Source organism: Mus caroli, unplaced genomic scaffold (assembly GCF_978045245.1).
Source record: "Mus caroli unplaced genomic scaffold, Mus_caroli_1 scaffold_4, whole genome shotgun sequence".
Taxonomy (NCBI): domain Eukaryota; kingdom Metazoa; phylum Chordata; class Mammalia; order Rodentia; family Muridae; genus Mus; species Mus caroli.
The window spans coordinates 6,745,198-6,771,359 of NW_028227259.1; the positions used below are offsets into that span (position 1 = coordinate 6,745,198).

Below are 26,162 nucleotides of genomic sequence, written 5' to 3' on the forward strand. Positions count from 1 at the left end.
CTTCAGCCAGGAGGGAGGTCTGAACGCCAGATATCTGTGCACCTTCCCTGTAAGAGGTGAGCTTGCCTGCAGAGAGTGCTCTGACCACTGAAACTCAGAGGAGAGAGAGCTAGTTCCCAGGTCTGCTGATAGAAGGTAACAGAATCACCAGAGGAACAATCTCTAAACAGAGACAACTATAATAACTAACTCCAGAGATTACCAGATGGCAAAAGGTAAACGTAATAATCTTACTAACAAAAACCAAGACCACTCACCATCATCAGAACCCAGCACTCCCACTTCGCCCAGTCCAGGGCACCCCAACACACCGGAAAACTAGACCCGGATTTAAAAGCATATCTCATGATGATGATAGAGGACATCAAGAAGGACTTTAATAACTCACATAAAGAAATACAGGAGAACACTGCTAAAAACGGGTAGATGACATTAAAGAGGAAGCACAAAAATCCCTTAAAGAATTGCAGGAAAACACAACCAAACAGGTGATTGAATTGAAAAAAAAAAAACCATCCAAGACCTAAAAAGGGAAGTAGACACAATAAAGAAAACCCAAAGTGAGGCAACGCTGGAGATAGAAACCCTAGGAAAGAAATCTGGGAATCATAGATGCGAGCATCAGCAACAGGATACAAGAGATGGAAGAGAGAATCTCAGGTGCAAAAGATTCCATAGAGAACATAGGCACAACAATCAAAGAAAATGGAAAATGCAAAAAGATCCTAACTCGGGGGCTGGTGAGATGGCTCAGTGGGTAAGAGCACCCGACTGCTCTTCCGAAGGTCCAGAGTTCAAATCCCAGCAACCACATGGTGGCTCACAAACATCCGCAACGAGATCTGGCGCCCTCTTCTGGAGAGTCTGAAGACAGCTACAGTGTACTTACATATAATAAATAAATCTTTAAAAAAAAAAAAAAAAAGGTCCTAACTCAAAACATCCAAGAAATCCAGGGCACAATGACAAGACCAATCCTAGGGATAATAGGAGTAGATGAGAATGAAGATTTTCAACTCAAAGGACGGGCAAATATCTTCAACAAATTTATAGAAGAAAACTTCCCAAACCTAAAGAAAGAAATGCCCATGAACATACAAGAAGCCTACAGGACTCCAAAGAGACTGCACCAGAAAAGAAATTCCTACCGACACATAATAATATGAACAACAAATGCACTAAATAAAGATAGAATATTAAAAGCAGTAAAGGAAAAAGATCAAGTAACATATAAAGGCAAGCCTATCAGAATTTCACCAGTATTTCAACAGAAACTATGAAAGCCAGCAGAGCCTGGACAGATGTTATACAGACACTAAGAGAATACAAATGCCAGCCCAGGCTACTATACCCAGCCAAATTCTCAATTACCATAGATGGAGAAACCAAAGTATTCCACAACAAAACCAAATTCACACATTATATTTCCACGAATCCCGCCCTTCAAAGGATGATAACAGAAAAAAAAAAAAAAAAAAACAATTCGAGGATGGAAACCACATCCTAGAAAAAGCAAGAAGGTAATCCTTCAACAAACCTAAAAGAAGACAGCCAGAAGAACAGAATGCCAACTTTAGCAACAAAAATAATAGGAAACAACAATTACTTTTCCTTAATATCTCTTAATATTAATGGACTCAAATCCCCAATAAAAAGACATAGATTAACAGGCTGGCTACACAAACAGGACCCAACATTTTGCTGCTTACAGGAAACTCATCTCAGAGAAAAAATAGACATTACCTCAGAAAGAAAGGCTGGAAAACAATTTTGCAAGCAAATGGTCTGAAGAAATAAGCTGGAGTAGCCATTCTAATATCTAATAAAATCGACTTCCAACCCAAAGTCATCAAAAAAGACAAGGAGAGGCACTTCATACTCATCAAAGGTAAAATCCTCCAAGAGGAACTCTCAATTCTGAATATCTATGCTCCAAATACAAGGACAGCCACATTCATTAAAGAAACTTTAGTAAAGCTCAAAGCACACATTGCATCTCACACAATAATAGTGGAAGACTTCAACACACCACTTTCACCAATGGACAGATCATGGAAACAGAAACTAAACAGTGAAACTAACAGAAGTTATGAAACAAATGGATCTAACAGATATCTACAGAACATTATATCCTAAAATAAAAGGATATACCTTCTTCTCAGCACCTCATGGTACCTTCTCCAAAATTGACCACATAATTGGTCACAAAACAAGCCTCAACAGATACAAAAATATTGAAATTGTCCCATGCGTTCTATCAGATCACATGGAGTAAGGCTGATCTTCAACAACAAAATAAATAATAGAAAGCCAACATTCACATGGAAACTGAACAACACTCTTCTCAACGATACCTTGGTCAAGGAAGGAATAAAGAAAGAAATTAAGGACTTGTTAGAGTTTAATGAAAATGAAGCCACAACAGGCCAAAAATTATGGGACACCATGAAAGCATATCTAAGAGGAAAACTCATAGCTCTGAGTGCCTCCAAAAAGAAACTAGAAAGAGCACACATTAGCAGCTTGACAACACACCTGAAAACTCTAGAACAAAAGGAAGGAAATTCACCCCAGAGGAGTAGATGTTCGGAAATAATCAAACTTGGGAGAAATCAACCAAGTGGAAAACAAGAAGAACTATTCAAAGAATCAACCAATCTAGGAGCTGGTTCTTTGAGAAAATCAACAAGATAGATATACCCTTAGCCAGACTAACTAGAGGGCACAGGGAAAACATCCTAATTAACAAAATCAGAAATGAAAAGGGAGATATAACAACAGATCCTGAAGAAATCCAAAAACCACATAATCATCTCCTTAGGTGCGGAGAAAGCATTTGACAAAATCCAACACCCATTCATGATAAAAGTCTTGGAAAGATCAGGAATTCAAGGCGCATACCTAACCATGATAAAAGCAATCTACAGCAATCCAGTAGCCAACATCAAAGTAAATGGTGAGAAGCTGGAAGCAATCCCACTAAAATCAGGGACTAGACAAGGCTGTCCACTCTCTCCCTACCTATTCAACATTGTACTTGAAGTCCTAGCCAGAGCAATTTGACAACAAAAGGAGATCAAGGAGATACAAATTGGAAAGGAAAACTCAAAATATCACTTTTTGCAGATTATATGATAGTATATATAAGTGACCCTAAAAACTCCACCAGAGAACTCCTAAACCTGATAAACAGCTTCAATGAAGTAGCTGGATATAAAATTAACTCAACAAAGTCAATGGCCTTTCTGTACACAAACGATAAACAGGCTGAGAAAAAATTAGGGAAACAACACCCTTCTCAATAGTCACAAATAAAATAAAATACCTTAGCGTGACTCTAACTAAGGAAGTGAAAGATCTCTATGATAAGAACATCAAGTCTCTGAAGAAAGAAATTAAAGAAGATCTCAGAAGATAGAAAGATATCCCATGCTCATGGATTGGCATTGTAAATGGATCAACATTGTAAAAATGGCTATCTTCCCAAAAGCAATCTACAGATTCAATGCAATCCCCATCAAAATCCAACTCAATTCTTCAACGAATTAGAAAGGGCAATCGGCAAATTCATCTGGAATAAGAAAAAACCTAGGATAGCAAAAGCTCTTCTCAAGGATAAAAGAACCTCTGGGGGAATCACCATGCCTGACCTAAAGCTGTACTACAGAGCAATTGTGGTAAAAACTGCACAGTACTGGTATAGTGACAGACAAGTAGAGCAATGGAACAGAATTGAAGACCCAGAGATGAACCCACACACCTATGGTCAACTGATCTTTGACAAGGGAGCTAAAACCATCCAGTGGAAAAAAGACAGCATTTTCAACAAATGGTGCTGGCACAACTGGCAGTTATCATGTAGAAGAATGCAAATTGATCCATTCCTATCTCCTTGTACTAAAGTCAAATCCAAGTAGACTAAGGAACTCCACATAAAACCAGAGACACTGAAACTTATAGAGGAGAAAGTATGGAAAAGGCTTGAGATATGGGTACAGGGGAAAAATTCCTGAATAAAACAGCAATGGCTTGTGCTGTAAGATCGAGAATCTACAAATGGAACCTAATAAAGTTGCAAAGCTTCTGCAATGCAAAAGACACCATCAATAAGACAAAAAGATCACCAACAGATTGGGAAAGGTTCTTTACCTATCCTAAATCAGATAGGGGACTAATATCCAATATATATAAAGAACTCAAGAAGGTAGACTCCAGAAAAATCAAATAACACCATTAAAAAATGGGGCTCACAGCTGAACAAAGAATTCTCATCTGAGGAATACCGAATGGCAGAGAAGCACCTGAAAAAATGTTCAAAATCCTTAATCATCAGGGAAATGCAAATCAAAACAACCCTGAGATTCCACCTCACACCAGTCAGAATGGCTAAGATCAAAAATTCAGGTGACAGCAGATACTGGCGAGGATGTGGAGAAAGAGGAACACTCCTCCATTGTTGGCGGGATTGCAAGCTTGTACCACCACTCTGGAAATCAGTGTGGCAGTTCCTCAGAAAATTAGACATAGTACTACCAGAGGATCCCACAATACCTCTCCTGGGCATATATCCTGAAGATGTCCCAACCGGTAAGAAGGACACATGCTCCACTATGTTCATAGCAGCCTTATTTATAATAGCCAGAAGCTGGAAAGAACCCAGATGCCCCTCAACAGAGGAATGGATACAGAAAATGTGGTACATTTACACAATGGAGTATACTCAGCTATTGAAAACAATGAATTTATGAAATTCCTAGGCAAAAGGATGGACCTTTTGGCAGAGAAGGATGCTTCTCTGCCAAAGATGGTCATCATCTTGAGTGAGGTAAACCAATCACAAAAGAACTCGCACAATATGTACTCACTGATAAGTGGATATTACCCCAGAAATTTAGAATACCCAAGATATAAGATACAATTTGCTAAACGCATGAAACTCGAGAAGAACGAAGACCAAAGTGTGGACACTTTGCACCTTCTTAGGATTGGGAACAAAACACCCATGGAAGGAGTTACAGAGACAAAGTTTGGAGTTGTGTCAAAAGGATGGACCATCTAGAGACTGCCATACCCCGGGACCCATCCCATAATCAGCCTCCAAACGCTGACACCATTGCATACACTAGCAAGATTTTGCTGAAAGGACCCAGATATAGCTGTCTCTTGTGAGACTATGCCAGGGCCTAGCAAACACAGAAGTGGATGCTCACAGTCAGCTATTGGATGGATCACAGGGCCCCCAAAGGAGGAGCTAGAGAAAGTACCCAAGGAGCTAAAGGGTAAACCTATAGGTGGAACAACAATATGAACTAACCAGAACCCCGGAGCTCTTGACTCTAGCTGCATATGTATCGAAAGATGTCCTAGTCGGCCATCACTGGAAAGAGAGGCCCATTGGACATGCAAACTTTATATGCCCCAGTACAGGGGAACGCCAGGGCCAAAAAGTGGGAGTGGGTGGGTAGGGGAGTGGGGGGAGGGTATGGGGGACTTTTGGGATAGCACTGGAAATGTAACTGAGGAAAATGCCTAATTAAAACACAATATATATATAAAGCATACTCTGTACCTTCCTCTACAACTCAATAGTAACTAGAAAACAGAAAGAGTTATTTGCACATACATCTTTTATTTCAAAAAATATTTTATTCATCCAATATATTTTGTTGTTTTGGAGAACACTTTGGTTTGGTTTTGGCTTTGGTAATACATTACTATCTTTGTTTTTCAGACAAATTTGCCAATGTTTCATTGAACTCACCAGCTCAAGTAACTCTTCCTCCTTAGTTTCCCAAACAAATGGGAACACAGATGTGCACCACCCTGGGCCACTGTCCATACCACACCTCTGCAGCAATAGCATACAATTAAGATATACTATGTCTAAGAAATTCAATTAGTTGTATTGTCCATATAGACTAAAACTATTGTGCATCTGTCCTACTACCACTGCTCGGTAATTGGCAGGATTAAATCATTTGGCATCTTGTTGATAGATAGCAGAGAATGCTGATGATACAGTGTGCAATATGTCCTCTAATCACTGTAAAAAATGAAAAGGGCATCTATTCAATTCTGCAAAACCATTTAATTGTAATGCAGGTTTCACTGTTGCACATTTAGAGTACTGACTGAATCTATCAAATACATTTTCAACTGATCTAATACATGTATAAATGAAAAATATATACAGAAATCATTTCAAACATGAAAATAGTATTTCTATGCTATCTTCCTTGACAACCTGACTATGGCCTTGCTTTTATTAAATGCCTCTTTATTTTTATCTACAAATTTAAATAATATGCTCATAAGCATGCTATAACCTCCAGATTTTCTTATTTTCTTATCAGTTAAAAAGAGAAGATAATGCTAAAAATATCAAGTAATAGCTGTATCTTCTTTTTATTAATATATATATATATATATATCATAATAGTATAAAGTAATGGACTTCATTATGGCTTTCCTATGGATGATTATTCCCATTTTGTAGGCATAGTCTCTGATTAGATAACCCAGGTGGACCTTAATTTACAACTCACAATTCTCTTACCCCAGTTTCCTGCCTACTAGAATTATAGTCATATGTCATTATTCCAGACGTTAAGGCTATATTTTTAATAATGAACAAAACAACAGAAAGTTTATGTGAACCAGTAATAGAAAGATGTGTAGGGTCCAGCTCCCCTCTGAATCTCTAGAAGTCCTTCACTTCATCCTTTCAGAAATAACTTCCCAGGTCTTAGCTTTAGTATTTAATGTCTGTTCTCTACAAGTCACTCTCTGGCTCAACAGCAGACAGATCCAATGGCCTTTCCAGTACCTCCTTTACAATTCCCTCAGTTCTGGGCTTTGAAACCTAAGGCAGACCTAGTAATAATCAAACCATGCTGGATGGTTCAAAGAATGTCTTAGCATTCGAGGAAACTACACCTATACTAACAAAATCTTAGTTTGGGGGCTTATGGTTTAAAACTACAACCTCTCATGATGGTGACAGTGGAGGTGGTGGTGGTAAGGAAGAAGAAGCTAATAATCATGGAAGCAGGCCATCAATGCACACTACAATCCCACCACTCAGAATGTAACAGGAGGGTTAGGAGGAAGTTGGAGGCCACCTGGGATAGATATCAAAACCCTGCTTACAAAACAAAAGAGAGAAAACAAGCAAAGAAACAAATGAACAAAAACAGAAATGAAATATGCTTGTGCTAAGGATAAAATATGTGAGGTCCATGGTCCACATATAGCTCCTTAGGGTATTCTGTCAATGGGAGACTCTTGCCTGCAGAGGTTTCAAAAGCTCAATATCTATTTCTAAGGAAAAGTTTCACTTTGAATCAAGGAAGCATAATAAGATTATAGCCATTGAATTCACGGACCCAAAGGTGGGAGTGGGTGGATGGGGAACATCCTCATAGAAGCAGGAACAAGAAAAGGGCATAACATTTGAAATGTAAATAAAGAAAATATCCAATAAAAAATAAAGAAGTCTCAGTATAAAAACTCAACACAAAAAAAAAAGAAGAAAAGAAAAGAAATGATATTATAGAAGTAGCTGAAGGGGTTTGCAACCCCATAGGAAGAACAACAATATCAACCAACCAGACCCTCCCAGAGCTCCCAGGGACTAAACCACCAGCCAAAGAGTATCCATGGCTCTAGCTGGATATCTAGTAGAAGACTGCCTGATCGGGCATCATTGGGAGGGGAGCCCCTTGGTTCTGTGGAGGCTCAATGACCCAGGGTAGGAGAATGCTAGGGTGCTGAGGCAGGAGTGGGTGGGCAGGTGATGGAGCACCCTCATAGAGGCAGGGGGAGGGGGAACGGGCTGGGGGGGGTTGTGGAGGGGAAACTGGGAAGGAGGATGACATTTGAAATGTAAATAAATAAAATAACTAATAAAAAATGGAAAAAAGAAAATATAGAAGTCTTTCCAGATTTGCAATAGACAATACAAAAATCTAAAACCTTAGTAATTCTTTACACTAGACATAGCATTCACAGAAAGAAGCACATGTCATACCACAACTAAAATCTCAAAAGTCCACTAGAGAAAACACTTGAGCATTTTTCTAGCAAGAAAGGGACTATATGACCTGATAATTTTACTTTTGGATATTTACTCAAGAGAAAAATATAAGTTGTGTAGGAAAATATCCAAAGAAACATTATTCATCACAACTAAAAACATGGAGGAGGATATAAATGCCAAAGATCAAGAGAATGGATAGACATAAGGTTTAGATCTGTAGGATATAACATGATAATAGTATAAGGCAGGAACAAAATAGATGGACTACACATACACATATAACATATACACATGAAAAGGGGAGGGGGAGGGGGAGGGGAGGGGGAGAGGAGGGGGAGGGGAGGGGGAGAGGGAGAGGGAGGGGGAGAGGGAGGACTTCCTGAACTAGCTTTTTCTCCCAGTTGAATACATATCATGTCTTTTATGTATCTGGACCCCTATTTTTCCTATAAATTCAAGGCTACAATGGAAAGAAGGCATAATGTTCCTAATTGGCAAGTCTGAACTTGCCCATTTGACCAAAATCTGAGTGTTCTGTTCCTGCCCTTGATTTCCCCACCCCAACCCCAGCACCCCTGCTGTCTTCTATTCAGTGTGGTCAGCTCCTCCAAGTCTTAGGTACCATCCCTTCTGTGAAAGAGAAAATAAAAAGATTGGACTAAGGCACACAGTGTGAGAGAGAAAGTGTTTGGATGTTACTGAAATAAGGAGAGGGAAAGAGTCCATAATAATAACAAGACCCACGTCTACATCTTGGAGTTGGATCATCCCAGACCTGAGAGCTGCACAAGAGCATCTCTTCCAAAAACAAGGACTTCAGACAAGGAGTTCTTTCTAATGCTTGCTTAGGTGTCACATTCCAGTAGAGCCCATCTCTCTGCTTGTGGCATTTGCTTCTCTGTGGTCTGTTGATAGAGGGGTCATTTTGACAGGTAACCTGTCATAAAACGCTCAGGGAATAGAAAAGAAAAAGTTCCCACTATTCTGTTTAATTATTCACTCGTTAAAAAACAGTTGAGTAATTTACAGGAAAAGACTCAGCCTGGACTGCTCAGATAATATGTTGGATGTCTTTATTGAGCCTTCTTCTATCCTTTGCCGACCTTCGGAAGTTCCAGTTTAGCCTTAGGACTAATCATAGCAGAGGAGGCCATATGTTTGCTGTTATTAATGTATCTGTCCTAAAGAGTGAAATTTCATAGCCATGACCCATGAAGGAAGCCACTCGCTAACCTTAATAACTCTGACAAAACAGGGACTGGCTGTGTTTCTTGCTTTTAGCCTTTCTAAATTTTTAAAATGCCTTCTGCAAAACTACAACCCAAAGGGTGAATGAACTCTTGTATAATCTGATTATAGATAATCTGGCTTACTGTCTGTTTGGAAGGAATGTTACATAATGATTCCTTTTCTTCAATTTCAACCTAAAAATAAGTATAATTAAATCTATTCTGCAACTGATATGCAGCTACACATTTTCTTGTAGTAAAAGAAAAAAATTTTCCTTTGTTCCAGAGTCCTTGAATTCCTTCATGAGAGAAGAGCCCAAAGCTTTTAAAAAGCAAATTCAATTTCTACTTTCCTTCTTTCTAAACCAATAGAACCTCAGCAGTGAGATAAACTGAAACCATGAAATCAATAAAAATAAAATAAAATAAAACAAAACTTCTACTTAAAAATGAGGTAGAAAAAAACCTGTTTTTTACAGAATAGAAAAAATAGCTACTAACACACTTTATACTCAACTACAGAGCCACTTTCACATTATTTCCTCTGTCATTCTATTTACAATAGCTCGAGAATGAAATCAACCTATACATGTACCAAGAGATGGACGGATAAAAAAATACAGCACCTATGTACAATACAATGTTGCTAAGTTGTAAAGAAAAATTACATCATAAAATTTGCCTAAATGAATGGAATTAGAAAAAAAAGTATACTGAATAAGGTAACTGCTCAGGCCCAGGAAGACAAATGCTCTGTCCTCTCACATGCAGACCATGCCTTCAAACCTTCTCTTCTGGGTGTTTAACTTGCAGCACAAGCATAAACCGGGAAACTAGACAGAGCTTTGGGAGGTGCTTGCAAGATGGAAAGCAGGAGATTCGCTTTAGGTAAAACTAAAATAGGGAAGTTGGATGACCAGGGATTAAACAGGGGGAGTGAAGGGAGGGCTCACCCTAAGGAGTTAAACCACATAGACGTCCCCTATCTCACAAACCAGCTAAAAGGAAATAATTGGAGGGACAGAAGAACACAGGTGAAATGTAAAATGTCTTGTGAGTGGATAATCCTGCAAGTTGATTAATGAAATGGGGATGAGGGCAGGGCACAGGGAGAAGAGCAGTGTGGAGTAGGGTATGCAAAATTAATGCTGTGTGAAAAAGCCTACAGAACCTGCTAATAAGTAAGCTAGTTCCAAAACATAACTTTTAAAAAAGGAGTTAAAATGAAATACCCGGTATTTAATAGAAAATTGGCTCACTGATAGACTTCATGGGTTATTACGTATAAGTTGCAATATAAGTCGTGAGATGCCTCCCTACAAGTTATTTGGTCAGGGAGAACCCAGAAATCTGAAAAGTAACAGAGACTATTGTCATTTAGCTGTGCTCTTGTTCCCATTACTTATGAGGATTTACTGGACTGTAAGACCCTATTGATGAAAACAACACACATGCACACAATATATGTATGTGCACGTGCATATACATATGCACACGTGTGCACACACACACACATGCTCACATGTGTATACACACAAGCGCACATACACACATGCATACACACACTTTGGCTATCAGACAGAGAAAGTAATCAAAATATAAGCAAGAAATTTCCTGATGTCCATCATGGGCCATGCTGTAAGGTGCTACCTAGGCTGATGGGGGCGAAAACACATCATGGCTTTACCCTTGCTCTGCACGCTGCAACTCCAACCTGAAGGCAAGTTATGCCCCATGGTGCAATAACAATGCAACTGGTGTGGATAAGTCATAACGCTGTGACCAGACTTCAGTCCTGCTCCACGAAATGAAATTCCTTTTCTGAGAGTGTAAAAATTATTTAGCCCATGGCTAGGAAGTGACCAGCCCTGAGTAAAACCTTCTACGGTTATATTCTTAACATCAATGGTCATGATGTTAAAATGCTTTCTAAATATCTGTGCTTATATGTTTATACCCATAGACCCTGGCTGCTCTTAACTTGGGTCATAGAAATTTCTTTATCATTGGTCAGCAGTCAGTGGAGAGATACATAACTTGTCAAAGCACCAAGAATATGAGACTTAGTGCTCAACCCAAACAGGATGTCTACATTATCATGCTTCACACACACACACATGCACACACACACACATATACACACACATGCACACACACACACACACACACGCATACACACACACAAAGGAACATCTTAGAAAACTAGGTAGAAGAAGACATAAGAGCTGGAGGATGGGGAAGAGCGCTATGGAATGCTGTCTTGTAGACTGTGGTGGTTTGAATAAGAAATTCCCCCAATGGCTCATATATTAGAATGCTCAGACACCAGAGAATGGTACTATGAGAAAGATTAAAAGAATTATGAGGTGTGGCCTTGTTGGAGGTGGGCTTATGGAGTGTGTCACTGGAGGTGGGCTTGAAGGTTTCAAAAAGCTCACAACAGACCCAGCATCTCTCTCTGCCTGCTGCCTGCCGACCAGGATGTAGAACACTTAGCTACTTCTCCAGCATCAAGTATGCTTGCAATGAGCGTGTTCCTTGCCATGATGGTAATAATGGGAGAACCTCTAAAGCTCTAAGCGAGCCCTCAGTTTAATGCTTTCTTTTATAAGAGTTACTTTGGTCATGGTGTCTCTTCACCATAGCAAGTGACTATGATACACATGTGCACCCATGAACCAACGGCAGCTGGAGTCACCTGCGTACGTCCTCGTAAGATCAAGCCAGCCAAAACACCAGCATAGGTATTGTCAGGGATTACTGAGTAGTCAGTGGTAGTATGTTGCTGAGAGTTGGACAATCATTTCTGAGATGTGGCCACTGGTAGGATGCTTGTGCTCCAGTGAACAGTCCCATGTCCATGCATATATGAACGGTACTAACTAGATTCAGTTTGTAATTTAAGGGGGCACAAAGTCGGGAAAAGAATGTGCTGAGGTAATATGAGAAATAGAGAAGTAGGGGTATAAAAACTGAGTAATTATGGTTAAGATTATACAGTATTTCATTATACATATGTATAAATTCAAGAGTAAAGAAAAATTTAAAAAGGAAATAGCCATGTACCACCTACATTTAGTATAGATACCAGGCCAAAAAGAAAAACATTTTCTAATATCTTCATACCATATCTTTTTTAAAATCTACTTTTCTCTCAGCATTATAAGCTTCTTATTTTTGTTCTGGTAAATATGGTCATATGTGGTTTTACATGAAGAATTTTTCAAAGAACATAAGCAAGTTGGACAGAATGCACATGAGTAAAAAGTCCCTCTCTCTTTCCCCGACCCTTTCTCTCAAAAACCACAAGAATGAAACAGTTAAGATGGCTCAGCAGTTCAGCAGGCCACGGTGCCTGCTACCAAGCCTGAGGGTCTGATTTCAATGGCTAGGACCCAAACAGTAAGAACCGAATTCCACCAATTGTCCTCTGAGCTCCAGACCCACCTATACACGAATGAACCCGTATGTACATGGATATGTCCACATACAAGCACACACACACACAGAGAAAGGGGCTTTTACTGCCTTAAGTGTATTTCCTAATCTATCATCCATCGGAAACTCAGGTCGGACATGTTCTCATGATGCAGGTGCTGGAAGAACCCTTGCCTTCCATTCCACATTTCTGAAAGTGAGCTGGTAACATGGTTCAACTTCTAATGTGCATTCATTTCCTACTATCAGCAGCATGGACACCTTGACGTCCCTAGGTAGCATATCTGATGTGAAGACAACTCAGCAGTAGGCACTTACTGGTTCAGCAGGACATCGAGAATGAAAGAGGTTCCAAAGGCGTCCACCCGGAAGCTTGCCTTGTCCACGTGCGTCAGCTGCAACATCAGAAAGGTAAAGCAGATTTACTAGGCAGCTGTGGTGACCAGATGTGAGCATTCCTAGGATGCTTCTGAAAGGCTCCTGGCATCAGAAATGAGACAACAGTTCAGAGAGGACGAAAAAGGACGGCATATTAGAGCAAAGCGGTGGGCCTTCCTGGGAGCCGAGTGCTCACCAGCTCAAAGTTAATTACCATCAGCCTGCTTTTCTGCTTTGTCTTTCTTCAGGAAACACTGCATATCCAACTTTACTGCCCTGTTCTCTGGTCTATGAGCAGCACTTTCAAAATTAAGCTTCATTCAAGAGTGAAGTAATACAGTAAATATACTTAAAGGAAGACAGTTAAACTAAAATTAAAAAAAAAATCCTCCATCAAACTTCTAAGGTATACCTTTAAAATAACATTCCAGTTCTAAGTGGTGAGACCTAATTTCAAAGACGTTGCCACCTCTTTCTAAGAGCAAACTTTAAGATTTTGTACATCCTGAGAATATCACCCCCCCAAAATGTTTCTTTGACAAAGATAATCACTGTTTATTGTGTCATCCTACGAATTCTGACAACAAGCAGGGGCTCTAAACGTACCTATTGATCATATTCATATTTGCATATTGGATGATCATGGCCATAAACTACAGGAACCATAACAGCTTTTTCCTTGCACTCCCAGTGCCAATAGTCACTAGCTCTAAGCAGTAGACTATGGACTACCAGATTTTTATAGTGGTTATTCTTCTGTTTGTATGTTTGTGTGCTGTCAGGTCTGTTTTTTCATATGTGCCTAATAAAATAAACATATATAAATGCTATCATGAAGAGAAACAATGAACACTGTGTTAGAGCTGAACCCACTTCAGCAGCCTGATGTAGCAAATGAGGCTGATAGTGTTGCCAATCCAAGAACAGGGCATCAGTGGGGCTGCAACCAGCCCTGGACTTCACGCTCACTACATTCAGGACGTGGTGAAAAAAGAGGCCTAACTAGCAATAAAAGAGCTTTCTGGGGCAACAAGACTGAACAGCATCTGAAAGAACGTGGGTGGGAGACTCCTGTACACCGGTTTCTAAGCCCTCAGTTCTCCTCTGACCAGGAAAAGCAAGGGTTCAGATTCCTTCAGCCTCGTCAGTCAGTCAAGCACAACTCTTCCAACTCCTCACAGCCAACTCCAGGTACCACCAAGCCCTGCTTTCCTTCACTTACCAGTGTCCTTGGAGTCACTCCTTACAACTCCCTGTTCTATCAAAGAGCCTTGCTTTTCTACCACAGCAACATCTCCTGCCCACCCCAAGCAAGCACAGTGCTCTTCCCTGCACCCTGTCCACATGGACTTCTTTCATCTATTCTCTAGTTCAAATGAACAACATTGCCTGTATCTTTTACTCACGACTTCTCCTGAGAGCTTTTCTGTACCAGACCCTTGCCCTAGGCAGTTTCCAGAAAACAACCTTATCTGAATCTCAGGACTCAGCCTAGAAACTGCCACAGAGGCCCTAACAGAAGCCCACAGGTGGGGTGACTTAAATAACAGAGTCCCTTATCCACAGTTCTGGAGGATGGGTGTCCCTGGACAGAGGCTGACAGGTTCAGTTTCTCCCAAGTCGTCTGTGTGGCCTCACCACGTCCTCATGCAGTCTTCCTGTGTGAACTCTCAGAGTCACTCCTCTTTGCCCTGAGGACAGGAGTCCTCTTGGATTAGGGACCCCAGCTGGATGACCTCATTTAACCTGAATCTCCTCTTTTAAAAACCCTGTCTTCATGTATAGCCACACGAGGTAACAGCTCCAGTACATGAATTTTTGGAAGGCCCGGTTCAGTCCACAACACTCCTCTCCCATAGTCTTCCATCTCTCTCCTCAATGCAGAGCAGGATGAAATCAAGGAATTGGTGCTGTCCAGCACTAGGCGCTGACTCAGTATTTCTGGAGTATTCTGTTAGTATTTCTCACTAACAGGCTGTCTTATTAATCACCTGGATGCCCAAGTAAACCATGATGTGACTACAAATTACCTGCTTTCTAGATGCAGTCTTCCCATTAGGACTGCTCGATCTACATGCCAGGTCAATAGACAGTTTATTTCTGCCTCAAAGCTCCTTGGGCTTCCTGAAGCACTAAGATCATGTTTTGGGAACTACATCAGGAAAGGCCTACTTACCAGAACTGATGTCTCAATTGAAATGAAACTTTCCCTCTTGTCCTCTTCCAGGCCCTTATGTGACTGTAAGAGCTTTTATCTCCGTCTCCTCTGAATTGTCAATATTAACATCATAAATCTGTGGTGAACAGGCTACGTTGGTTTGATAGCTCAGAGTCCGGTACCACTACCATTAATTTCAGTAATGTAGTTACTGTTTTTGTTCATTCTAATTCTTTTTCCTTGATAATTAGCATGTGATAATTGCTTATCTGTCCAAGGTACAGTGTAATATTTCAAAACATTTTTATAAAATTATATCAGGGTGATGATAATTTCTATTTCCTTACCAGTTCTTAATATTTGGAGCCTCTGAGCTCTTCTCCTATAATTTTTCATAAAATATCTAAGAGCTTACTGTGAACTCCCATCATCCTACAGTACAGAAGAGCTCATTACTCCACTGTATGTGTGCGGTACCTGTTATACAACCCCCTGATAGCTCCTTTTCACTCCTTTTTTCCTGGCTTTAATAATTACTATTATGACTCTCTCTCCTCCTCCCCTTCCCACTTCCTCCTCCTCCCCTTCCCACTTCCTCCTCTTCTTCCTCCCCCTCCTTCTCCTCCTCTCCCTCCTCCTCTTCTTCCTCCCCCTACTCTTCTCTCTCTCCCTCCTCCTCCTCTTCTTTCTTTCCCTCCTTTCTCTCCTCCTCCTTCTCCTCCTCCCTCCTTCCCTCCCCCTCTTCCTCTTCTTCTAGACTAACATTTTAAGCTATCATAAGTGAGAAACGATAATAAGTACTTGTCTTTCTGCATGGCTTACCTCACTTAACATAATACCCTGTAGTACTATTCAGTTTTCACAGGGTAATTCAGTCTGATTTTTTATAAATTTTCTTCCTGAAGTTCCTTTTTACATATGTGTTTTTGTTTGTTTTTGTTTATTGTTTCTACAGGCCTCAGTCAAGGGAAAACTTCAATTGAAAGGAAATAAAAGAAAATCTTATTTTAACTAAGGTTTAAGCATTTTTAAGTGTGTATTACTTAATACAATTATAACATACATAGGGTGATTTTTCTTCTTATTTTTTTTTTTGTTTTTTTCCAAGACAGGGTTTCTCTGTGTAGCCCTGGCTGTCCAGGAACTCACTTTGTAGACCAGGCTGGCCTCGAACTCAGAAATACACCTGCCCCTGCCTCCCAAGTGCTGAGATTAAAGGTGTGTGCCTTCACCACCCGGCAAGGTGATTTTTCAAAAGCCATAATCAAAAAGGTGAGCTGAACAAACTTCTCTGACAGTACTCCACATGCTAGGAGGAGTTAGACTGACCAAGTTTCTGCTCTACCTGCCTACTACACAGAAACAGACAGTGACTTGTCACTTAGATTAAAAATAAATAAGTTTAGAAAATATAACCACTCTCTTAAGAGTCAACAAATTTTTCTGTATACCTGGGTCCTCAGGTAATACTATGTCCAATTTTCTGAGGAACCACCAGCCTGATTTCCAGAGTGGTTGTACCAGCATGCAATCCCACCAGCAATGGAGGAGTGTTCCTCTCTCTCCACATCCTCACCAGCTTCTGCTCTCACCTGAGTTTTTGATCTCAGCCATTCTGACTGGTGTGAGGTGGGAAAAAAAGAATTAATAAAACAGATGCTGGTCTCAGGGTGGTCTCAGAAGACCTTTCTGTGGTAGTAAGTCAGTGAGGTACAGCAATGACAGGAAGGCAGAAAAACAGCCCTACACAAGGTCCACACTCTTGCCCTAGGACTGGGAATACATGGCCTTAAAGAAGGGTCATAAAAAGCAACTATTAAGCTGAGAACTTATGGGGAGACTATCCTGGGTCACAAGGGGGGCTTCTATCTGATAACATCAGCTTTTATAAGAGGGAGCAAGAAGACAATGGAGAAAATGCGCTGATTTGAGTAGAGAGCAGGGCAATGTGAGATTGGTGGCATGATCAGGCACATGGGCAGCCTTCAGAGACTTCAAGGAGCCAATGTCCCTCCAGGCCCCTGAAAGACCGAGCCATAGTAACAGCTCAGTGGTTGGGATACTTGCTGCCAAGCTGGAGACCTGTGTAAATCCTCAGCACCCACGTGGCAGAAGGAGAAGACATCACGTTATCCAATGACCTCTGAAAACACTTAAAAAGGTTTGAAAAGAAAAGCCTCCTGAAGGACAGCCAATGCTTTCCAGAACTACAGGACTGGACTTTTTTTTTTTTTTAAATTTTTTAAGACACTATGTTTTGAGCAAGGTGTCATAACCATAACAGGGAATTGATACAGGGTCCCTACCACTGCTAAAACAAATTCAAAACACTCAGTGAACCAATATTGTATGATATTTTCCTCCATTGCTGGGTTACAAATCAAGGCATCCACAGCAGCAGGGTTGACACTTGTTTGGTCACAAGTATCAAATTCTACACAGAGGCCTTCGGGAATTATTACTCCATTTTATGTTGCTATAACAAAATACTCATCACTGAGTAACAGATACAATCACAGGTTTATGTTGCTCACAGTTCTGATAGGTGACAAGTCCAAATGGCCAGATGGCCAGACACCTGCCTCACGAAGGACCTCTGGCTATAACATGTGATAATGAATCAGGCAAAGAACCTGCAATGGTCTCATTGTACAAAACACCACTTTTGTGGGTCAGTCACAGTGTGTCTTTAATCCCAACACTTGGGACGAGGACACGAAAACAGGAGGACCTCGGAGTTTGATGTTAGCTTGGTATACACAGCAAATTCTAGAGCATCCAGGGCTACATGGTGAGACCCTGTCTCAGAAACGAACCACTCTCATGAGAACTAACTCAATCAGAGGAGGCCTACATAAGTTGGCCACACCATGCTTATGACCTAAGTAGCTCTCCCCAGGTCCAATGTCTATTTCATAGGATCCACTGCTCCAGCCAAGCCAGTGTTGGGACCATAATTGCAGCTCATGGACCTTCGAGAGACACAGTCAAACCTCATCCAACCACAATACCACACAGGCTGTAAGATAAATGCAAGTGTAGTATCTTTGCATTCTATGTGGTGTTCTAGCATTTGGGAGCTGACTTCATATGTCTAGTAGATAAGTAATCCAAACAGGAAAGGCAGGTACTTCCTTGGGTTACACTGCAGAAGTAATACATTAAGTAGAATTGCACTGTGGAGTCCTCTAGCATTAAGAATCCAGCTTATGTCTCATATGAGGCTATGCCAGTGCCTGGCAAACACAGAAGTAGATACTCACAGTCATCTATAGGATGGAACACAGGGCCCCCAATGGAGAAGCTAGAGAAAGCACCCAAGGAGCTGAAGGGGTCTGCAACCCTATAGGTGGAACAACAATATGAACTAACCAGTACCCCATAGAGCTCATGTCTCTAGCTGCATATGTAGCAGAGGATGGCCTAGTCGGCCCTTATTGGGAGGAGAGGCCCCTTGGTATTGCAAACTTTATATGCCCCAGTACAGGGGAACGCCAGGGCCAAGAAGCGGGAGTGGGTGGGGAGTGGAGCCAGGTGGGAGGAGGGTATAGGGAACTTTCCGGATAGCATTTGAAATATAAATAAAGAAAACATCTAATAAAAAAAAAAAGAGTCCAGCTTATTCCCCACAGCTTTAATGACGCAGGATCATCCTCAGCTTTAACCTTACAAGTTGAAGGAAAACAAAGTGTGTGAGGGGAGACAACTAGCTCATGTAGACTACCAACTTATTAATTTTACGTTAAAGATGAAAAGTTAGGAATAGCAGAAGTCCTTCGTGTGTGTGGCTCAGCAGAGAAATGCATTCTTCCCATGAGCAAGGTTATGGGCTCAGTCCCCAGCACACACACACCCCACACACACCTAAAAGAAGGAGGAAGAGGAAGACAAGGACAAGAAGATGACAACTATATCTAAGGGATATTTCTTTCACGAAAAAAATTTTACTAAAATGGACTTATGCTTATTATGCAAAAACAAAATTTGATCTTAAGGGGTAGAGGCATTGAAACAGAGCTTTGCACAGCCAAGGCAAAAGTTCTACCACCTCAGCTCTTCATTTCTTATTTTCAAAGCTGTCAAAACACTTTAGCGTTACAGAATAGTACAGAAAAGATTCCTAGAACTGGACTCACAGGAGCCTTTTATCTTACAAACAGGAAGAATGAGGCTCATATGGGCAAAAGTCACTTCCAAGTACACCAGTTGGTGGCCGGCCTGGCACCCAGCTCCCAGAAGGCCTCTCCACCTTACCTGAAGGCCTTGCTGTCATTCTGTGGTTCAGAGATACATGCAGGTTTTCATGATTTCTGGTAAGTGATAATTGTGACAGAAACATCCTTAGAGACATGAGAATGATCTCTGAGCTGCAGTTTTAGAGGCTACAGAAAGAAAATTGAATGTGAAGAACAAGTTTTGGACTTCTGTTTTAGAACTCTGTTTTAGAACTCAGTATGACCTCATCTGACACATGAAGTGTGCTCTAAGACCAGTCTAATTAAAGGTTTAGAAACTCAGGCTTACAATTTAATATATAAATAAATATCCATTTTCACTGAATTGTTGACATAGGTATGAAAAATATGGCTAACAATCTATAGGAGTTGTGAAACAAAGGCTGCAGAAGGAAAATGTAATAATATTTTTCAAACGATCTAGATGGTAAAAACCCTTAATAAATCGGTATAATTACATAAGGTTAATTTTAATTTCTAATTTCAAAAATGAATCATAGAATTGTAGGACCCAAGGAACTTGATATGATTTCCAGATTGGGACCTGTTTATTATTCACAGAAACATCTGAAATTTAAATACGAAGTTAATATAACACCACGTTCCCTATAAATTCAGCTTCTTGGCATCCTGTCCTTTTCTTTTGACATCATCTAAAGTCAGCAAACCAGAGCCAACCAACCTATATATGCCAGAGGTTAAAATTCAATTTTTCAAGATTGCCTTATTAGCAACGTTATTTTAAAAAGTAAGCCGGCAGTAAAGCATTCATGGTAAAGTCAAACATTGACAAAAGTGAAGGTTCTTAAGTGATTTCAACCTGAGCATAAGTTAATGACTAGTAATGGACCAGGAAGCTTACCAACCAAGTGGTGTTATGCAACGTAATTGTAAAAGTAATTAACATTATTAAAAAGATTGTAAGTATGCAGCAGAATCTTTAGCTATTCTTGTTTCTTGAATACTCTCTCAGTTGATGGATTCCTAGAAGTCTAGTATCTTCAGTTTAATAAATACAAACAGCCAATCCCAAGTAACACTTGTACATATTAGCCCTATTTGGACATCATAAGAAGTAGCCTCTCTTTCGTCCTACCCATTACCCCACTGCCTCAAGTAAACTTTTGTCAGAGGCCTGAGACTGAAACCCCAATCCACCAAGGTTGCTATTCTTTGCAGTAGCATTTGTGTGGCCACGTGAGTAAGAGTAGCCAGGCAGCTAAGATCTCAGACAACCTTGTGAAGAACTGTATACAAGCCATTAGCAAGGAGAGTGAGCTAACACAACATACATGATATATGTGATACGTTTCTGTATTGATGACTCTCTGATAAATACATCTCTGGTTTCTGTCTGGCAAGCAGGCCCCAGTGGCTTGGGCAAAGCAGAGCTGACCAACTCACCTACAACCCAGGCCCAGATCCAGGACGTTGAGTTGGCCCACCCCAACATTTACCCTATCTATGAGCCCCCAGAGCATATGCAGGAGCCTGTCCAGCAGAGCCAAAGCTGCAGGAACTCTATCATCCAGCAACAACAGGATTTCCAAGTAGGGATCCAATATTGATAGTATAGCAGAAGCCAGCGGCCTTGGACCAGACCAAAGACTGCAATGAATATTTGCAAGTAAAGCTGTCTGGGCAAAAAGGTATACTGTGTGACACACTGGGACACACTGGGACACACTGTGGCTTCCACAGAGAGGTTGTTTTTTTACTTTTTTATTTTATTTTATTTTTTTTTTTTTTTACTTTTTGTTTTCTTTTGGAGGGGAGATTGCAAGGGTGGAGGGCAAATATGGAGGGACTAGAGATGAATGCATGATGTGAAATTCACAAAGAATCAATAAAAACGTTTTTTAAAGATGACTTAAAAGAGCTAATCCAGGATGAAATGATGGTTCTTTCATCTACAAGTGAATAAACTGGAACAAGTCTTTTAGAGCCTCTGACCTCTTTTAGAGAGCAGAAAGCAATGATGCACACTGTGTGGACTTGTTACAAGGCAGTGGGTCCATTCATCCTTTAGAGTTTTGACCCTGGGGGTAAGAAGATGAGTGAGATGCAGTCCTTGCACCCTCTCCCAAGTCTCACAGTCAAAAGCCACCAAATGGTTACAAAATATGCAAATGTGCCCTAACAGTGTAAGCTACAGAGCAGCTCTCTGTCTGCAATGTAGCCTGCAGTGACTTGGTGCTCCTCAGACTGAGAAAGCGGCACACACACACCGTCTAAAAGACCAACAGAGGTTCAAAACCTGGGTCCAGTCAGCACAGGAAATGATGAGAAATGCTGGAACGCAGCCAGACAGTCTGAGGAATGGGTTTGGGAAGGTCAGGCGTAAACTACAGGAATGAAGGAACATCTCAACGCTGGCCACATGCTGAATTCTCCCTGAGAAAACTTCGATAAATGCACTGGAGCCTGTGCTGTGGACTCTGCAACTCTGATTTGTTTGCTCTACAGTGAACAACCCTAAGGTGACATCTTTGACAGTGACCCCAAATGAGTCTAAGGGAGGACAGAGTGAAAATCACCATTCTAAGAAATGCACTGTTTATCAAAAGAACACTAAGACGTGTGTGTGCAGACCTCTGTGGTAATAGGTATTCAATATACAGAATTTCACATTCCTTTTCTTTACTATTTACAAGCAATAATAACAAAAGTTATTACTGACACTGATGATCCACATCTACTTACTGATTTCCTAAATATGACTTTCTGTTTTCTTAAGACAGACTTTCACGTTCTAGCTTTAACTGACTTTGTGCTGGCTTTGTGGTCCAGGGAGACATCAAATTCCCAGGAATGTCCTTGCTTCAGGCCCCGTGCTGACACGACAGGCGTGTACCAACTCACTCAACACTCTCTAGTATTCCTCCAAAGTAACGTGTATGTTCTGAAAACTCTCTGCCTAAACTTCACTAAGTTCAATCAAAAACAACACAAGTTTTCAAGTTTTTATTTAAGGAAGAGAAGAAAAAGGGAAGTAGAAACCAGGCCACATATGAGGAATGCAGATAAATAACATGGAGATTCCAATCATTGCCATTTTATTTAAAAAACAAAACAAAACTAAACTAAACAAAGAACCAAGACGGATACTATTTAGTGTCCACTTGGTGGTGGACAGTAAACCGAGTTCCTTGTAGAAATGTTTCTCAAAATCACTGAACCCCAAAATTTTGACTTTTATTTCCTCTTCCTTGCCTTCCATCTCAAACTTTAGTTCTTGTTGGCTCTATTTAGAGGGTCGTTTTGTTTTATTTTTTTCCACAGTTGATATAAACATAATCTATGTGGGGGTTTTCTACCCAATGGCAAAGGATATGTTATTTAGATGTTGAATAAGATGACTTCTTATATTTTTGGTTGTGAGCCTAGCCTTTAACGGTTGAGCCATCTCTCCAGCCCATAAGACGACGTCTTAAGCAACATTCCCTGCATCTGTTGACAACCCTGGACTCTGTGACTTTCTAGATCCTGAGGTCCTTTTTCTCCAGTGGCCCCTGTTCCAGTCAGCAGGAGGCAGAGACCGTGCTGACCTGTGCTGGCACCAGGTCCCATTTTCTCATCTCCATTCAGGAAGCCAGGCAGCCTCATTACCTATTTATGCTTCAGCTATCTTCTGATAAGTCAGTCTCCCAAGCATCCCCGCCATTAACTGCCCATTACTAGACCTTTAATTTCAGGCAGGAACAACAAAAAAAAAAATGCTTGCTTGCATAATCCTGAAGGTCAATGGAGTCGGTTAAGATACTTAGGAGTCTGGGCACAACACAATCTATAGTTACACTGGGCTGTAATTGAATCTGAGTGTGAGGAGCCCCAAGAAAATCAGTGGGCAAAGATCCCTCAGGTGACTCAGCACTGGGAAACTGATGCTCCTCCTCAGTGCAGGAAAGACCTGGGAGAGGCGAGGGAAGAGCTCATCTAAGCCCACAGTAGGTTTTCCACGGGATTTAGAACCGAGTCAGCAAAACTTCCTACCTTCCACCTTCTTCTCACATAAAAGAATCGGAAATAGCTATAACCACAGTGACGTCAGAAAACCTTAAGAGGTGGAGTTTGCAGTAAGAAGATTCGCTGTAGGGAGCGATGCTAGTAGTAAATGCCAAGTAAAAGCAGGGGAAATAAGAGGAAGAAATATCCATGAGCCATCAAGCTGCTGCACTCTAAAGTGGATAATTAGTCACTGAGCCCTAAAGCCAATTCCAAAAGCAAACTTGTAAACAAGAGCTGTACCTGCCACCTAACTTACAGTCCGTCCTAGAGACAGCAGCAGGAATGGACCAACTCCAAAGAGCAGAATTGAGAATGCTGAGTTCTTCACATCGGGATGTATTTTGCCCACTCTATTCTGTCTTTTTTTGTTGCTTACTTGATTTCATCTTGTTTACAGATAATAGAGGTGTCTGAGAATTAAGCTCATTTACACTGAGGAGCCAGCGCTGGTGTTTATAAAAGAAAACTCAGGAATGTCTCTGAACAAAACCTTAGAGTGAATGACTGGCATGTACCAATTCTACTAGACGTTCTTTAGGAAACAAATTCCCACTGGGTTAGCCTTGGTCACTCTTCTAAGGCTAGAAAATACAGCTACATAACTCTAGAGGTATTTTCGCGCATATATTCACAAACATACACACACACACTCATACGCACACATAAAATAACCTTTAAAAGAACCAGTTTCATACTTTACTACATATCCCAACTGTCCAAAAGTTTCCCATGAACAATGAACATAGTCAAGAGATAATTCAAGAAAAAATTTAAAAAAACAAAACGTCACTGGATGAGAAAAATCACTGCAGTGGTCTATCATGATCTACAGTGGGAACCATGTTCCCAGAGTGGTTTTTATCTGTAACTTTCAAACAGTGACCAAAAGTGACCCTGTGACACAAGATAACAGAGCTCTAAAGACAGGACCACTACAAACTCATCATGTAAGTAGTGGGATGAAGGCTGGTGGGATGCACACAATAGTCATCTCAACTCCCCAGATACCACAGTAATGGAGGAAAACAATGAGAAGCATACATAGGTATATGTGCATATATGTATGTGTGTGATAGTGACATAGGAATATCATAAAATACCTTAAAAATCCATGAATACCTATGAAAAACATGCCTTAAAAGCATGGGCTTATTGATTTAATTCACAGGTTCCTACATAATACCAGCTGGGATCTCCAAGCTGCTTAATGGGTATTTCTTTCCACTAAGTTAGAGAGAAAATGAAGAAACTGTCTACCATATATGTTTGAAGTAAAACATAAATATCATTTAAAAACTTATTTTAAATATACTACATTACACATATCTGGTGTATAGTCTTTTCAGATATTCTACCTTTTATAATATCTGAATCTAAACATACTAATAAAGTCAGGCATGGTAGTACGTGGCTCAAATCTCAGCATATGGGAGGCAAGAGAGAGACACAGGTATGATGTGAGCCTGAGCTATATGTATCCAGGACAGCCTGGAATACATGTGAGACCTTGTCTCAAAACAAACAAATACAAAAACCTAAGTGAATAAATACATTAATAGATACAACAAAGACATATATCAAAAATTTAAGGGATAGCAAAATAATGAAATTATTCAGTTGTATATGGATATATAAACTCTAGAAAATAATTTTATTTGCGTTCTGTTATTCACCTTAGCAAGTCACTATTGCACTCAAGCTGGTTGCTTAATCCTTAGCATTAAAGACTTTCCTTGGAGATGTGGAAAACATTTTTTAAATATACTGAGTCTCAATTCTCTCTTGAAGTAGGAAACACTAAGAGACACTATACACACAAGAAAACTCTACAGATCAACTCCTACCTCATCATGCTCATGTGTGCACATGTACACAAATCACGGCGAGAAAAGCATGTAGCCAGCTACAGACCTATACAGCTGAAAGGACCAAATTCTGTAGCTTGGCAAATCTACCAAGAACTGTAAATAAATGGAATAAGTGGTCTCTGGGTGAAGGAAAGATGCGTGCCTTGCAGAGGAGCTTCTAGAGCATGCTCACTGACATGAAGTCAGAGCCACAGACAGAGATCCATTAGCTCTGAAAGAGCCCAGGGCTGGAATCCTCATGGCTTCTCAGCATCATGGCCTCACTCCTGAAGACAAACAGGAATGAAACTCCTAGTTTGACCATTCATGGCTTCTAGCATGAACTCAACCTGTAACCGAAACAACCTCCTGTCAAAGGCTGACTGCACTTAAGCACCACAGTGTCAGAAACAGAAGGTCACATCAACTAGAATCACTGGAAGCCATGGCCTCGTGAGGGCAGGACAGTGGAGCTGCTGAGCCCAGAGCTGGACTGGAGCCATTTTCTCTCTCTGCACAGATCCCAAGTGTCAACCAAAGTGCACATACTCAGGGTCTGAGATGTCGTCTGCTGCCTTTCATATGGGTGACCCGGGTCTCTGTGTGTTTAGTGTTTTCATACAAAGCTGAATTAAATTATGCTCTGTACTCCTAGCTTCTACTCAGTGCAGACTTATGACAACTCCATGCATATGACATTCTGAGTTAAAGAAAGGATTTCTACGGAAATCTTGAGTCGTTTTTCAAAGGAAAATGTGAAATTTGGTTTGGTGATAGTTCATTCTTTGCTACTCTAAGCAGATGGACACTTCAAGTACCACAGAGGTCACC

General features: G+C 40.6%; 1 pseudogene across 1 annotated transcript in view; it reads right to left on the reverse strand.

Annotated features, from left to right (window-relative positions):
- Positions 1-26,162, reverse strand: part of LOC147004905 (protein DBF4 homolog A-like) — a 115,869-nt pseudogene that overhangs the window by 65,093 nt on the left and 24,614 nt on the right. The window contains exon 3 of the transcript XR_015046883.1: positions 13,024-13,100. The product of XR_015046883.1 is annotated as a protein DBF4 homolog A-like (transcript). The remainder of the gene's footprint in view (positions 1-13,023; positions 13,101-26,162) is intronic.